Source organism: Malus sylvestris, chromosome 7, assembly GCF_916048215.2.
Source record: "Malus sylvestris chromosome 7, drMalSylv7.2, whole genome shotgun sequence".
Lineage (NCBI taxonomy): Eukaryota > Viridiplantae > Streptophyta > Magnoliopsida > Rosales > Rosaceae > Malus > Malus sylvestris.
This window is the reverse complement of record NC_062266.1, coordinates 10,415,685-10,433,635: the sequence shown is the minus strand read 5'-3', so window position 1 is coordinate 10,433,635 and position 17,951 is coordinate 10,415,685. Positions and strand designations below refer to the sequence as shown.

General features: G+C 35.3%; 1 pseudogene; it reads left to right on the top strand.

Annotated features, from left to right (window-relative positions):
* Positions 1-15,712: 15,712 nt before the first annotated feature.
* LOC126630077 (uncharacterized) lies at positions 15,713-16,437 on the top strand (annotated as a pseudogene).
* The last annotated feature ends 1,514 nt before the right edge of the window (positions 16,438-17,951 follow it).

Below are 17,951 nucleotides of genomic sequence, written 5' to 3'. Positions count from 1 at the left end.
ACAAACAGTGGATACATAATCCCATCAGATGTGCTGATGATTATTTGGATGGAATAAATCAGTTCATCGATTTTTCATTTGCAAACAACCGCGGTTCAACTCAAATTCGGTGTCCTTGTAGAAAGTGTAACAACTTAATGATTGAATATTTTGAAACTATTCGATACTATTTAGTCAGAAATGGGATAATGAAAACCTATACTACGTGGAATCATCATGGAGAACAAATACAATATGCTTCATCATCCGACATTACCCAAGCAGTGGATACAGTTGCATATGTTGTGGAGCCAAATGACCGAATTATGGACATTAGCAATAATGCTTTTCCAACCGCTAGTTTGAATACGAATGAGGAAGTAAAAGATGACGTCCCTCCCACCATGGACAGTGAAGCATTCGAAAAATATGAAAAACTATTAAAAAGTGCCAAGCAAGAATTATACCCCGGTTACGAAGGATTTTCAGTGCTCAAAGCCATTGTTGAGTTGATGCATGGCAAAATAAAGTTTTGTATGTCGAACCAGTGTTTTGATTACTTTTTGGAGGTTTTCAAGAGATGCTTCCAAAGGACAATTTCCTTCCTAAAGATCATAAAAGTGCAAAGAAGATACTAAGTGGTCTTGGATTGGGATATGAAAAAATTCATGCATGTAAAAACCTAGAGAATGGTCCGGCGATGAAATTTTGGCTCAGGTGAATCAGTTGGATTTTGCTCCATTGGGCAAATCTGTAAATAGGACAAAATCAGACACACATCTAAACTGGACACACAAGACGAGGTTGTTCGAGCTCCGATATTGGTCTGAATTAAAATTTAGAACAATATCGATGTAATGCATGTTAAGAAAAATGTGTTTGATACATTGGTCGGACTATACTAGACATCGGATCGATCTGGGAAAAATGGGCATTAGGCCAGGTTTATGGATAACGAGGGACGGAGACATAGCCAAAAAGAAGCTCGCATCGTTTTTGGTGAAACCGGATAAGATGAAAGAATTTTTGCAGTTTCTATCTTCTATAAAGTTTCCAGATGAGTATGCTTCAAACATCAGCCATCGTGCAAATATGGATGGAGGCAAATTTTCCGGTCTTAAGAGTCATGATTGTCATGTCATATTTCAACGTCTTATCCTAGTGGGAATTAGACACCTCTTGCCTGAAGACGTGGTGAAGCCGTTGTCGGCGAGATATTTTTCTCAATTAACTGCAAGATCTTTGCTCAAGTCCGATGTTAAATAGTTGTGCGACGATATTATTGAAGTGCTATACAAGTTTAAACAAATATTTCCTCCAACTTTCTTCACAAGCATGATCCACGTGATGATTCACTTGCCGGAAAAGGCACTTCTAGCTGGACCGGTCAGCTATCGATGGATGTATCCGATAGAAAGGTATATAATCGTCATAAATACTTTAATTCGTGATGTATTTACGATTTGACTAATTTTATACGATATTTTGTTTATTGATGCAAACTACGGAGTAAATTAAAAAAGAGTGCATGAAATAGGGCAAAGCTTGAAGGATCAATCGTGGAGGCATGGGTCGTATTTGAGTTGTTTACATTTTGTACAATGTATCCATAAGACGTTGAGACTGAAGGATTTATTTTGAAAAACATGTTCATTTGAATAACATCATATGGCATGCAATTAACAAATTAAAGGCGGAATCATGCTTGTATGCATTCAAAAACAAAACATTACCCATGAAATTCAAAGCCTAGTAGATTGGTGAACCAATAATCAACTCAAAACAAAGTGAGTTGAAATTAATACCTTTGTAGATTCCTCTTTGCATAAGCAAAGGCTAATCACCCAAAGAGATAGGGGCCTTCATTCCTTGCTTCTTAGATCCATGGATTTGGATGGAAGAATAGGTTTCTCCAAGTTCCCAAAATAGGGAACCTCTAAGTCTCTTCACCAAGGTTTGATTGTAGAAGAAATGAGTGACCTTGGAGTAGTAGTATTGCTAGATGTACCCTCCAAGGTGTTAGCTTCTTTAGAGAGAAAATGGAGAGACAATTCTCACCCATTTTCACCCAAAATAAACCCTTAATCACATTAATGAATATTTGGCTATAAAGTCATTTATATAGTCACTTCTTTAAGTGACCTAAACAACCAAAACCCTAATTCATACACATATGGCCGGCCATTTAGGGAGTTTTGGGCTTTTGGGCCTTAATGAATCTTTATTCATTAAATTGTCATACAACTTAAGTTAATGGGCTTGACGTTCGAAGCCCATTGGGCCTTAAGGTCCAAAACTATCCCGAAGTCTTTAACGAACTTATTCGTTTGATTAATTAACATATTAATTAATCCTTGCCATAAATAAATGATTAAACCATTTAATCATTCTTACTCATTTCCGTTTAATCTTCAATCTCTACCTTTTATGGTGTGCGATCCATTAGGTTCCTTTTAGCGAGGCAGTGGGCGATTAAAACAATTTTACATCGATTGTGAATTGAAACAATTTTCAATTCTCCCTTTAGTGGTTATACACGTATAGGGCTTCCACAAACCATGGTTGACGCCTAGCAGCATGTCATGGTTACCCAAGCTAATCAGAAGAGGTTAGAGAACCTATTCAGTTCGGGATTACAAATGCAATACGGTCCTTCTCTAATCTAATACTCTTGACCACATTGTTTGGTATGATAGTTTATTTACTCATGTCTACTATCCAATGTGAATCGTTTGCTTATATGATTTCCTTGAATGTGATTTGGAACGCATTCCCCAATCTCATTCATACTCTGGCCAGAGATTCCAAATCATATCATAGAGTATTCTCCCTCAACTGTTTGAACGTTAGAGATCCCTTGTTGCGCATTTACTTGTCTCCATAGCTAAGTGGCTTAACCCCAACGATGCCGTGACACCTCTAGGGGGTGAATTAGACATAATCAAAGATTAAGGACTTAACCACAAGACAACTGTGATGCCTCAGGTCAAAGGACTACTTTGCATTATCCCAACCATGAGTTCTCATGTGACATGGAATATAAGAACTCTTCGTTGATCACGTTCAGTGAACTCATTCTCTTATTGAGCACCTACGTACTTGTCTTGATGTCACACACACCAATGACTCGAGACTAGTCACTCTCCCTGAGAGAAGACACAGTACGTACTGATCTTAACGGACTGTCAATGCCCAATTGGTAATCCTATGATCAGGAACATTTAGGATGTGTCTACGAAAGAATGGTCTCATTAATCTAACTTCATTAAATTGCATTCTCCCAATCACATATTCCTTGGACTTTATCGTTTAAGCATATAACATTTATATGAGATGGCTCAAACAATAATCTTTGCCCTTTATATGTTAAACTAGATTAGTTTAACATTTGAAATGTCCGTAAAGTATCATCATATGATTGGTTTTAGGGCACATTTCCAACAATCTCCCACTTGCACTAGAGCCAATCAGCATTGGTCATCAGTGATGATACCTCTTCTGTAGTCATTTCATAAATGGCTGAGTAGTAGGCCTAGTCAATGGATATCTATATGTGTTATCCACAGAAGCAACCTTGAGAATAACGACGTCACCATTATACATGATTCTCAATCATGTGGTTCAGTCTCTCATTTGTGTTCGGATCTTGATGAGACCTTGATTCCCAGGCTTGAGCTATCGCCCCATTAGTGTCATACACTTTCTGGTTGGAATCGAATAGAGAGTTCATAAATGAACTTTCCCATCCAAACAACATTGTTGTAAACTTCTATATGGCAATATATCTTGCATTCATAATGGAACACACTAAAGTCATTACTTTAATGTTTCCATCCAAATATCTCTTTAGTCATAATAAAGAGATATTTGTTTATCTCTTCATTCATAATGAAGAAACATCCAATGATGTATCAGATTCATAATCTAATACATTTACGCTTCCATTACGTTACTCTAATTCTTCCTCATTCTTTGAGGAATCTATCCTTAAGTATTTCTTAAATACTTAAGGACTCACTTGACAGTTGCCACGGTTCTGATCCTGGGCTTGCACTGATATCGTCTTGTACCGTTCTAGGTACAACTCATATCAATGTTTTTCATACAATATGAAATACATAAATCACCTTTCTGCTTATGCATAAAGGATTCAATTTACGCATTATTTCTATGGGAGTCAAAGGGTACGTTCCCTTTGAGAAGGGCAACTTGCTAGTCTCACTAGAATCGTCCTTCTTATTGAAGTTTATCATCATATGAGAAACTTCCTAGCATCCATTGTCTATTATTAGGGATTGATATAATCCAATTATATCATGAAATATATCATTATAGATTTCCATCCCATGTATATAGACTATATCTCCCATATACATTCTATCTTCATATAATGTATTAAAGTCATAACTTTAACGAAGAAGTATTCTTTTCATTTCCAAAATTAATATATCATATATACTTAAATTTTAGGAACATGATTAACTCCCACTAATCTTTTGTAAAACTCGTAAACAAAAGATTCATTTACATCTTGATGAGAAATCAAACGATTTGATCCTTTTTCCTCATAAAATGCAAATAGCTCCCACTATCTTGCTAAGATCCATGATGGATGGATCTCTACAACTTACATGTCTTGTGATTTATAGTTTTGGACATATATTATCAAGACTATCTTAATAATGGTTTCGGAAACCCATATTATGTCAAAACATTGAATCACCATTTTAGTTGTAGCTAGCAATCTTCGAATTAATTGAAACCAAGCCTACCTCAAAGATGGTTTCTTCAAAGTCAACCATTCTCTTTGATTGTAGTTACCTTAAGCTACCAATTAGCTATGAAGGTTTCATTATTTCGAGTCAAATGGTACTTTACCATTTCCTTGAGTATATATCGTATATGCACTCAATGTAGTCATAAGGATTTTCATTCTTATCGACTACCTTGGAGCTTGTGGTATAGGAACTAGGTTGTTATATTTGTTGATTACTTCCTTGTCTCTCAAAGAACCCATTCTTTGAGTTCTATCTCTCGTTCATTTGCTCTTAGGCAAATCACATTGTAGGATTACAATGAACTTCCCAACAAAACAACATTTGTTAGTTGGTTTATAGAAGCGATATCCAAAAGTTATTTTAAGGATATCCTACAAGATTGTTATCAAACGAATATTGCTTATTAGCACACAACCCCAAATCTTTAACATGCTTAAGATTTGTCTTTCTTTTCCAACTACATCTTATGGAGTCATGAAAATATTGGAAGATCTTCTCATCGACAATCATATTGTTTTAGAAGTATATATCCTATATATGGGTAATAGATAACATTTAACGAACTAAATCTTATTCAAGTTCGTTCTTCTCCTAATGGAGAAATACATTATCTTATGATGCTATTTTCCTTGATATCTTTCAAGGAAACTCATCTAAAGTGTTACCTTTCCTTGGATCAAATCTAAGGAGGTAAATACTTTAGATATATTACTCATCTATTTACATTTCTTGAATTCTTTGAAACCTTTTGCAAAGTATTCGGACTTGTGTTTATTCAAAATAAACTATAGTCCAACCGAGAGTGATCTTCGGTGAATGTCATATAACATGAGTAGTATTATGTTGTGGACAAGTGCCACTAACATCTAAGTGAATTAACCTCAACAACTTTGTGATTCTTTCTTCTTTCCAAAAGAATAAAGATTCAAACATTTCGCCTCTATACAATTTTAACAAGAAGGTATTGGATCCGGATCTAACGATCCAAAGTATCCTTGTTTCACCAACTCGTAACTTATGTTTTAGAGGTATCACAATTTAGTTGGGATTAGTCACTACCTTGCAACCTTTTGGGTTTTAAGCATCATTATATTCTAAACAGTTAACACTACCATATCATCTCTACTATAGAGACAATCAATTAGATTACTATAATCCAATTTCTTTGGTAGTTCATATGAGGAAGTAAGTACTATCTGCTTTCGCAGAGATCTATATCTTATTCACGTTCCGTATGTGAAGCACCTTTTCTTCTCTCATATATCTTCTACTTCTTATTAGTCACACTTTTACAACGATTTGTAAAACATAGTTACTAATACGGAATCATACATTCAAGTAGAAGAACCAACTGTTTTGAACTATTCAAGAACAATTTACAACACCTTCGAAAGGTGTGTTCTTGACACTTGCAAGACAATTCTTGCAAATACCCCTTCCAATGTCCATCCTTTCATAAAGAAAGTTTGTTCCCTTGGAGTTATTTATCTTCTTTATTTGACTTTCACCTTTGACTACATTAGTCGTGGTCCCTAAACTCCCACTATCTCTCTTGAAACCTTTTGCAATTGTGTTATACACATCAAACAATTTGGAGAGTATGTGGTTATTGTTCACTACATAGTTTACCATAAACTTAGTGAACCATTAGGATAGGGGAAACAAAGGTGAAGTCCTTGCCTAGTTTCCGTCTCGTTAAGTGGTTTAACACTTCAACACTCAATGATTCAAAATCATCATGAGTCCATGTTAATGGACTATTTTTGTCAACCAACCATTATGTTCTAAACATAATTACAAACTTTCAAGAGTTGTACAAGGCAACTCTTATTTCTTCACACAACAAATTGTAAGTGAAGAATCATGGCACATAAAGTGTCCATGCCTTTGTGCTTTCTTCTCAAGTTCCTTGTTCATGTAACAAAGAAACAAGCACTAAGTGTTTGCATTGACTAAGGGTTGTTCAAAGCAACTCCTATTTCTTCATACAACAATTTGTAATTGAAGAATTATGACATTAAAAGTGTTGTCCTCTTTATGATAGACCTTTTCTAACATATTCTTCTAATGATACATTATCAATAGGAAGATTGTGAGGATGAGACTACTTTGGTACTTTTACAAGCCATTAAAGACAATCTATGGTTTTGTAGTACCAAGTCCGTAAACTAAACGTTCGGCTTTTATTTGTCAAGTGTTGGATAGCGTTTGCAAATATATTGGTAATCAAATACATAACGAATATAAATTGATTGATTTTAAGCCATTTGATTTGGGTCTTTAAATCAAATAGCACCACCCACAATTTTTGGCAAATTCCATATCCCTCATAGGAATTCGAGAGTTTTGGATGAAACTCTTAGTAGGTTATGGGATACTCACTACTACCAAGCCCACCTCAGAATTATATCATGTTGGCTAGCGTTAATAATAATGAGAGAGTACGCTTACTCATTTGCAACAACCTCTTGCAAGTACCCATCTAGTTTGGCCTCTAGAAAATGATGCCTCAGAATTATATCATGTTGGCGTCATTGTACTTAGTTAAGTCATTCCCACCATGCCTAGTTCGTGTAGGTGTTCAAGCATAGCCTCAAAATTATATCATGTTGGCTAAACTCGTTGCCTACCTCACTTCATCATGTATGTATATAGAACTCCTCCTGAGTGTAAGCACGCACTTTGTACTCCCCCATTATAGGGTGAAGCCGGTGTACGAGTCACAAACGATCGGAGCCTACCACGGTGGAAGGCCACGAAAGAGTGTTCTAAGCACTCTCCGCTTATCAACTTAATATTGGTTTGGTTGAGGGTTTTAGGTCTCATCACATATCAATATACATTTTAATCTCTATTAAAACAATTTTGGTCCTATTACAACTATTGGTCCATATGATTGTTTTAGTTGTACATAATACTCCCACTATGCTTTTAAAACGGTTTTTAAAGCAAGAGTATATGTTACTACTAACATAAGGTTTGCATTTATTTGATGGACTATATAGTTGCCTTAGGGCCTTAGGATGACTATGAACCTTTGTTTAGATTCAACACGAGCCTTGTGTTGAATCTCGGTCTAGGGATGGAGATTGATTTTAGTTACGCGTTTAATCACATTAAGGCGTGTTGTCTTAGGGGCGTTGGACCCAATTACTTCATTTTCATGCATATCATATAAAGCAAGAAAGAAATACTTCAAAGTAAAGGATGAGCTTATGCTCATTACAACATTTGCATAAAACAAATTACCTTAAAGTAAAGAAGGACTTATGCCCTTTTACAACATTTGATCAAATCAAATTACAACCAAAATCTAATCTACACATTCCCATGGTTCAAACAAATTTGAAACGCCTTTCACATAGCTCAATTATATTAGGCTTATGTTCATAATCATCCTTTAATTAATTAACGCTTTAACTAATTAATTGAATGCAACATTTTCATTTGGTTTTTGTATCCATAAAATTGATTTAAGTGGAGCTAAACAAAATGAAAATCCAATTCTCATTTAAAGAGACAAAACAATTTTGTTCTCATCCTATTTGGGCCATCATGCAATAACCACAACTTTTTGGGCCATATTGCGAAAACATAAACTTTTGGGGTCACTTTGTAAAAACACAAAAGTCACTACTTCATGTAAATACAACTAGAACCCAAAATTTAAATAAATTCAAAAACTTCATTAAAGGAGCAAAACAATTTGTCCTTTAGCGTTTTTAGGCCTTAACGTCAAAACGTAAACTTTCGGGTCAAAGTACAAATACACAAAAGTATCAAAACTTTATGTAATTGCATAAAAGCCCCAAAAATACCCTATTTTATTAGGGTGGCCGGTTTTTAGGGATAAAAATGAGTGGTGGGTGTTTTGATTTATTAGTTTTGTCAAAAACAATCAAGTAGTGCTTTCACCTTTCATAAAAATAATATATGTTTTGATGATTGATATTTCTTTCATCATTTATACAAATATTTAACACTTTAAATACTTTCATAAAAATAATATATGTTTTGATGATTGATGTTTCCATCATCATTTATACAAATATTTAACACTTTAAATACATGATAAATCATTTGAAAAACATATATCATAAACTTTATGAAATAAATCAAAACTTTGAATCAAAACACAAACCTTTGTGTTCTTGGCAAGAACATCAAGAACATATGAAGAACATCCATGAAAACCCATAAGAGCTCCATGAATGTTTTCATGCAATAAAACTCAAATTTTTATCATTCAAAATGAGGCTAACATCCTAGGGTACTTAGGGGTTCCAAAAGTCACCTTAAAACCATTTTAACAAGACAAACATGAACCCAAAAAATCACCCTTTGGATTTGGCCGAAAATCCCCAAAATCATGACACCAAATTTTAGCTCCAATATTCATGCTCATATGAACTACATCTACAACATTTGAGATGGCAAATTTTCAAACAAAATTTACATTCAAAGAAGCAAGAATAAAGCTTGTAACAATTACAACTTTTAAATCATAAACTTATGAACTACAAAACCCAAAAGGATTCACCAACTACTAGACCTAGGCTCTGATACCACTTGAAGGATTTATTTTGAAAAACATGTTCATTTGAATAACATCATATGGCATGCAATTAACAAATTAAAGGCGGAATCATGCTTGTATGCATTCAAAAACAAAACATTACCCATGAAATTCAAAGCCTAGTAGATTGGTGAACCAATAATCAACTCAAAACAAAGTGAGTTGAAATTAATACCTTTGTAGATTCCTCTTTGCATAAGCAAAGGCTAATCACCCAAAGAGATAGGGGCCTTCATTCCTTGCTTCTTAGATCCATGGATTTGGATGGAAGAATAGGTTTCTCCAAGTTCCCAAAATAGGGAACCTCTAAGTCTCTTCACCAAGGTTTGATTGTAGAAGAAATGAGTGACCTTGGAGTAGTAGTATTGCTAGATGTACCCTCCAAGGTGTTAGCTTCTTTAGAGAGAAAATGGAGAGACAATTCTCACCCATTTTCACCCAAAATAAACCCTTAATCACATTAATGAATATTTGGCTATAAAGTCATTTATATAGTCACTTCTTTAAGTGACCTAAACAACCAAAACCCTAATTCATACACATATGGCCGGCCATTTAGGGAGTTTTGGGCTTTTGGGCCTTAATGAATCTTTATTCATTAAATTGTCATACAACTTAAGTTAATGGGCTTGACGTTCGAAGCCCATTGGGCCTTAAGGTCCAAAACTATCCCGAAGTCTTTAACGAACTTATTCGTTTGATTAATTAACATATTAATTAATCCTTGCCATAAATAAATGATTAAACCATTTAATCATTCTTACTCATTTCCGTTTAATCTTCAATCTCTACCTTTTATGGTGTGCGATCCATTAGGTTCCTTTTAGCGAGGCAGTGGGCGATTAAAACAATTTTACATCGATTGTGAATTGAAACAATTTTCAATTCTCCCTTTAGTGGTTATACACGTATAGGGCTTCCACAAACCATGGTTGACGCCTAGCAGCATGTCATGGTTACCCAAGCTAATCAGAAGAGGTTAGAGAACCTATTCAGTTCGGGATTACAAATGCAATACGGTCCTTCTCTAATCTAATACTCTTGACCACATTGTTTGGTATGATAGTTTATTTACTCATGTCTACTATCCAATGTGAATCGTTTGCTTATATGATTTCCTTGAATGTGATTTGGAACGCATTCCCCAATCTCATTCATACTCTGGCCAGAGATTCCAAATCATATCATAGAGTATTCTCCCTCAACTGTTTGAAGGTTAGAGATCCCTTGTTGCGCATTTACTTGTCTCCATAGCTAAGTGGCTTAACCCCAACGATGCCGTGACACCCCTAGGGGGTGAATTAGACATAATCAAAGATTAAGGACTTAACCACAAGACAACTGTGATGCCTCAGGTCAAAGGACTACTTTGCATTATCCCAACCATGAGTTCTCATGTGACATGGAATATAAGAACTCTTCGTTGATCACGTTCAGTGAACTCATTCTCTTATTGAGCACCTACGTACTTGTCTTGATGTCACACACACCAATGACTCGAGACTAGTCACTCTCCCTGAGAGAAGACACAGTACGTACTGATCTTAACGGACTGTCAATGCCCAATTGGTAATCCTATGATCAGGAACATTTAGGATGTGTCTACGAAAGAATGGTCTCATTAATCTAACTTCATTAGATTGCATTCTCCCAATCACATATTCCTTGGACTTTATCGTTTAAGCATATAACATTTATATGAGATGGCTCAAACAATAATCTTTGCCCTTTATATGTTAAACTAGATTAGTTTAACATTTGAAATGTCCGTAAAGTATCATCATATGATTGGTTTTAGGGCACATTTCCAACAGAGACTACGTTCAACCGACAGCAACACAAGAATGAAGGTGGTGTGATGTTTTTGCCCAAATTGCATGACCCTTTGGTGAACCAATAAGAGGAGAGTCGTTTGACAAAATGGACATTGAGGTAGCACATTGATTTGTACTTAACAACTGTGACGAGACAATTACCTACCTAGATGAGCATGAAGAGTTGATAAAGCGGGAACATCATTCACATTTATATGCCAAAAAGCATCATGAATTGTTTCCTCGATGGTTTCGTGAAGATGTAAGTTGTTTGTGTTTTGGGTTATTTGCATAATTGTAAATGTTAAACGAACACGGTAATTTTTTCTCATTTATTTATGTGAGGAAATTGAAGGAGATGAATTCGCCCGCTTACACTGAAGAATTGTACAACTTGGCTAATGGGCCCCTAAGCGCAGATTTGTACTCTGGCTGTCATGTAATGGCATCAAGTTTTTGGCAGCTGATCACAATGACAAGCCTTGTATGCAAAATAGTAGGGTACATGTCCCGGGTGGGCGACATGGCAGACATTGATTTATATGGAAAACTGACAAGTGTTGTGTAATTGCTTTAAAAACCGGTGTCAAGTTATCATGTTTGAGTGTCACTGGTTTGATATAAACGCACGTAAGGTTGGAGATGTTAAGCAAGACGATGGTTTGCCATCGGTCAACACTACCAGAAGTTGGTATAACAACGACCCCTACATTTTGGCAACGATGGCCAAACAAATTTTCTATATAGATGACCCTAAGGGCGGGAAAGGATGGAAAGTCGTTCAAAAGATTGTGCACAGAGGGCTATATGATATTCCGAGCCGAGATCTTGCTGCCGATGACGATTATGGTGACATTGTTGACCAACAATTGGAGACTTCAACGGAACTTGGTGCAGATACACTGCGGGATATGACTATTGTACAAGAACCGTATCAAGTAGCCGGATGTCTTGAAATTGAATACCGATCAACTCCATTATGATTAACTTCGGGGATCTACCAGGATACAATGCACCCGAGCGCACAAACAACGATGTTAACATGCCTACAGACGAGGATGAATATGAATCTAAATCTGACAATAGTGATGATATTTATTCTAGTTCAGATGAGGATTAATGAAAAATTATGATGTAAATGTAATGATATTTATTGAATGGTATTTTGTATACAAACAAAAATTTCCTTTAAAATTTGTAATAAAATTAATTATAAAAAAATAATTTATTTATTTAAACCAAAAAATAAATTAAATTTGCATATATGCGTGATGACATTTTAGAAATGTTTGTCGCGCAAATATTTAAAAATTCATTTTTTTTAACTGGTGGCGCGATGAAACTTTAAACACCCTCATCGTGCAAACATGTAAAAATTTGATTTTTTTCACAAAATTAGGCGCATTTTTATTTCAGCGCCTTCAATTCACTATCTCTCTCTATCTCAGACTCACTCAATCTCTCTCTCGATTTTGTCCGAACTCAAGCTCCTTTCTCTCTCTCTCTCTCTCGATTTTCTTAAGCTCCTCACTCTATCTCTCTATATCTCATACTCACTATCTTAGTTTCTCCCTCTCTCCCTTTCTCTCTTTCTCGCACTCTCTCTATTTCTTAGTCTCTCACATCTGCCGCACTCTGACGCCACACCCTCTCCCTACCGCCACAACATTACTAGGTAAGCACCCAGTCTCCATTAATTCAATTATTTATAAGTTCACTTTTCTCAATTTTTATGTTGAATTGTTTTAATTACAACATTTAGGGATTTAGGGTTGGAATTATGGATCCTGGGTTAGAGATTTAGGGTTGGAATTGGGAATCCTGTGTTAGGAATTCAGGGTTTGAATTGGGTATCTTGGGTTATTGATTAATTTATTAATTAGCTTTGATTATAAATACATATTCGGATAGTTAGAAATTTGTTTTACTGGGTAATGAAAAATGTGTTTTACTGGGACAAATTTTTTTATTAGGATAGTTAGAAATTTGAAAGGATGAAAATGCGCAACCCCAAACTTCGTGAAAACACGCTCCTTGAACTCTCCAAGGTCTAATCTTTTTGCTCTCATTGTTTCTGAATAATTCAATTCTTCTGTGTTTGATTAATCCCTTTTAGCATGTTGGCTTTTTTGTTTTAGGGTTTATGGGGTTGAAGATTTGATGATAAAGTTTAAAGTTTGGGTTTAGGGTTTGTGATTTAGGTTCTATTGAGTTTTGTTTTGTTTTAGCATCATTTCATTGTTCTGTGATTCTGTTTGTTTGCTAAGAAAATTAAGGCAATTGGGGTAATGAAATGATTATTTTTGCATGATATGTGTTTCGTGAGAAGAGGGGTTGCTTGTTCTATTTTTTTTTCTTGTCAGAGTTGAGACTTCAAATTAGCATCTTTGTAGTCACATCATGCATGTGGTACCCACCTTACTATAGATGTTCCTAGAGTAGGATAAAATTAGATCTTGATGCATTTGTTTATGTTTCTGATGTCTGTATCGATTATGTGTAATCAATTTTTGTTTTAGATGGAGTTTTGAACCTTTTCAGTTATTGGTTATGGAGAAGGTGTGCTGCAATCTGTTTTGTGTGTCTTGGTTTAGAATGGTGTAGTCGTTGGTTAGAGTATAAATCTTTACATCGAGACCGCAAAGTCATGTTGCCATGCGCATAATTTTACATCACATAATTTTACATCATGTATCCAAGCACACAATCTACATGTCAAGCCCTAACGGCTACACGTGCTCTCATGTCATCCCATGTATGTGTTGTCCGCGCACTTAGCTCCATGTGTTTAGCTCAAGTTACTCTACACTACACATGAGGGTACCGTTGAGTGTGTTTACACAATTGGAATGTGAAGTCTCACATAGGAACATATTTATGATCTTGTGCCTCTCCACTCATTGTCAATTGGTCCTTGGTTCGGTGGTGTGGGAATGAAAGTGATATAAATGCCATTATAACATACTAAATAGGCTGCATAATTTCTTGATTTGCTTTATTAGTTTGAAGTTTTCATTAACTACATTAGTACCAGTTGCATATCAGATCTGGAAAGAAGTCGGTTCTATCCATAAGAGCCTGATGATGCCTTTAAGCAGTTACCAAATACTATTTTGACCTAATTTTCTCTTTTATTTTTAAAGGTATAAGAAAAGAAAAAATGGCTATGACTATACCTACGATACAACGATAAATTTGCCACCTCTATGTGAGCTATGCTCATGTGTTCTTCACTGAGGAAATAAGTTCTTAGTTCTTACTGCTAAAAATGATGTGAGCAGTTAGTTACACTTTCAAAATAAAATACTAACACCTTATCTACTGCATTTTTCATTGTCAATGTCATGATACTCTGGATTATATTTTTGTTCCTCAATCTTATAATCATATACACAGAAATAAAATAAAAGTCGGAGTCCTTGTCTGAGATTTTTACCTTCACTTCTGAGTTTCTTCTTCCGTATGTATAATATCATCAATCCAATTGCAGATTCTAACTGCTAAAACCTCACTAATTTTCACCATGCAGATTCTAACTGCTGCCTATTATTTATTTGATAATATGTTGGTTTTAACTTTGTCATGGCATGCATTTGATAATTAGTTGGAATTAATTTCATCATGTAATTTTAAGAATGCTTTTGCTTTAAGTTCTCATTTTATTTGGTTGCTGGGAATTAAGCTCCGTGTTTAACCACAGTCATCCCATTCGCTAAGACATTGAGCTACTATATCAGACATTCTAGCCTCATTCACATTTGCTAATATGACCATGACGGGTCTCCCTCCGGTCACGCCTTTGGGGCCAACGGTGTCTACGGCTCTTGCGTCATTGACTTCTTCATTAATGCATCATGTACTAAGCGCCCGATAGACTCATCGACGGCCCCGGAGTTCTAAGGAGGCTCAGTAGTCTAGTAAGGCTTCCTCTGTCCATGGAGAGGGGTCTCAGACAGGTAAGCTTGCTTTGTCCATTGATAAGCTTGCTTCTGGTTTCATGATGGTCAAAAAACATTGACATTTGTCTGTAGGCATGCTTGAACCTTCAAAGCTATCACATTCCCATTAATTAAAATGAACTTACTAAGAACTTCGCTTTTAGTGCTTTGCCTCTATTGTTGTCATTTAGTATAACCACTATTGTAAACGATTTAAGTTGGCACACCTGGCCTTGCAAGCCAAAACTTGTTGTAGACTAGCAGTGTGAAGTCATATCAACAAGTTGGAAATTTTGTTTTAACGTTCCCAATTGGTATAAACTGTTTGAATGGTTGGGTGGATGTGTTGTTTTTGTTGTTATATTGTCTACAGGTTTTAGGAAATGTTATAGTTTTAGGGCTGAAAATAGAATTAGTCTTATGTTTACTTTGTTTATTTGGTAGGTCAAAAAAAAAATAAAAAACCAGGGGCCCTTGCAGACTACTTAAGGCATCACAGACCATTTGCACCATGATCGAGAAGATCACCATTCATTGGGATCCTCGACATCGTGCGGCTGCAACAAAGGAGCAGCACAGTGCGTTGGCCATCGATGTTAGGCGGTTATCAGGAACCATTGCCCACTCATGTGGGAGTCATGGAGAGATGTCCCACTAGAAGTCAAGGAAGTTGTTCTTCATGAATTATCAGTAAGTATTTTCAACCTCAAATACTAAATTTTTATTAAAGTATACAAAGATTATAAATTTTAACTACTATTTATTTGTTGAGTTTTGCAGCATCACTATGAGCTCTCCAACCTCCATGCCAATCAAATGCAGTACATCAACGACCTTTGCTCTGGTATGTTCACTCAATGGAAAAGCGACCTCCACAAGCATTATGAGCTATATGACGGTCCGGAGGTCGTTTTAGAAGTTGGGGTGCCCTATAGAGTTGGTGGACCGTTGGGATGAATGGAAGTGGCTCTGCGGCCATTTTCAAGACAAGAAATACCTCGTACGTATAATATATTAATAAAAAATTTACAATTTTAAATAAAATTTTCATTTTTTATTCATTTGTTATAAATATATAAACTAATTTTTTTTTTTAATTCAACAGAAAAAAGTGAAGGCAAACTCGATCAATCGGTCGAAGAAGAAACTTCTTCACCGATTCGACTCACAACGCTTCTCTTATAGGTTGAAAGAGCAACGTAAGGTAACCGTATATTTATTTTAAGTTTTCAATATTTTTACTCTTTATTACACAATTGGTAATCTATGTTAACACTTTTTAAATTTTTTCCAGTCGGGGGGGTCAAAGTTTCCTAAAATTGATATGTTCAAGGAGGTGTACGTTCGGCTAGGGGATGGGCTGACGAAGCAGCTTCATGTAAGTTATTTCAAAATTTTAATATTCAATTAGTATTAATTACTACAAGAAAACAGGGTTTTTGTGGAGACAGACATTTGTCACATAAATATGAAAATTCGTCACATTTGACTATATGTGACGAATTCCAGCGTCACAATTATCGTCACCTATATAGCATCACTGATAGTTTACGTGACGAATGTTAGAGTCGCCACATATTTTTCTTTTACGTGGTGCTAATTTCGTCACGTATTCTGTTAGTAAGTGATGGAATAAGCATCACAAAATAAAAAAGTCAATGACCAATGTTTTTCGTCTCATATCAAACTTATAAGTGATGATTTTATCATCACCCAATATAATCCCAGAATGATATGATTAACACTAAATGACATTGAAAACGTCACATGTTCTTTTGACATGTTAAATCAAATACCTATTTAGGAATAATATATGATGAATTAATTACTTGTTCCTGTTTCGTAATCTAGAATTGCAATTCATAACTATTGATGCGAATTAAGTTAACACACAAATTAAACCCTCTTGTATCAATTGTAGTAAAGAATGTAAGTAGGGATCATTCTGGACCGGGGATTAGGAGGGCTTGCTAATAACCTCTAAATTGACTTAAAAACATATAAACAAATTTAAAAACACTACACTAGACTCAAAGAACTAAAAACAAACTCAAAAGACTCAAAACAGGCTAAAAACGCTCAAATCTGCCTAAAAACACAAACTGGGCAAATTTGGACTCTAAACACACTTTTGGACGAATTTTGGTTTTAACTTGGTTCGAAACACTTAAAAACACAAACTAAATTAGTTTCTAACTAATATGACTCAACAAGGTAAAGGGGGTTTTGGTTTTGACGAATTTGAAAACAAAACAAGTAAATTAAAGAACTAATGAAATCTGCACGAATTTGAGTAAATTGAATGGATGGAAGGCTAGCTAGGAGGTTCTTCTCCACACATGACACACTTGCAAACAAAACAATTTCCAGTTGCTTTTCAATAAACTACGAATTCTCAATGGCCCAGATTAACTGTGAAATGCACTAATTAACCCTTAGATTTTCCTAATTTCATTGAATTTGATGATTGCATACAACAACCCAAAGCATTCCCCACAAGTTCCCTACATGAATTGCATAATAGAGATACAAGTAAGAATCATTAAGTTCTATGAAAATCATAAGCATTGACGAAACACTTGTAACTATGAATTGCATGAAACTTATGCCAAGAATTTACTTAACACAGTTGTGACGAGCAACCTTCACTACTTGTGAATATAAGTTCATAACAATTAGGTGAAACTCCCTTATATCCTATCATCAGATTTATGCATGAAAATCAAGCGTGCACTCTCAACCAACACACACAAATCAGTTTTAATTCAAATGGATAAGTAAATTGAATTCACAACTTATGAATCACAACTAAAAGTAATCAAATCATATTGTAAGCATGAACATGGTTTCGAATTCCCCCCTAGCT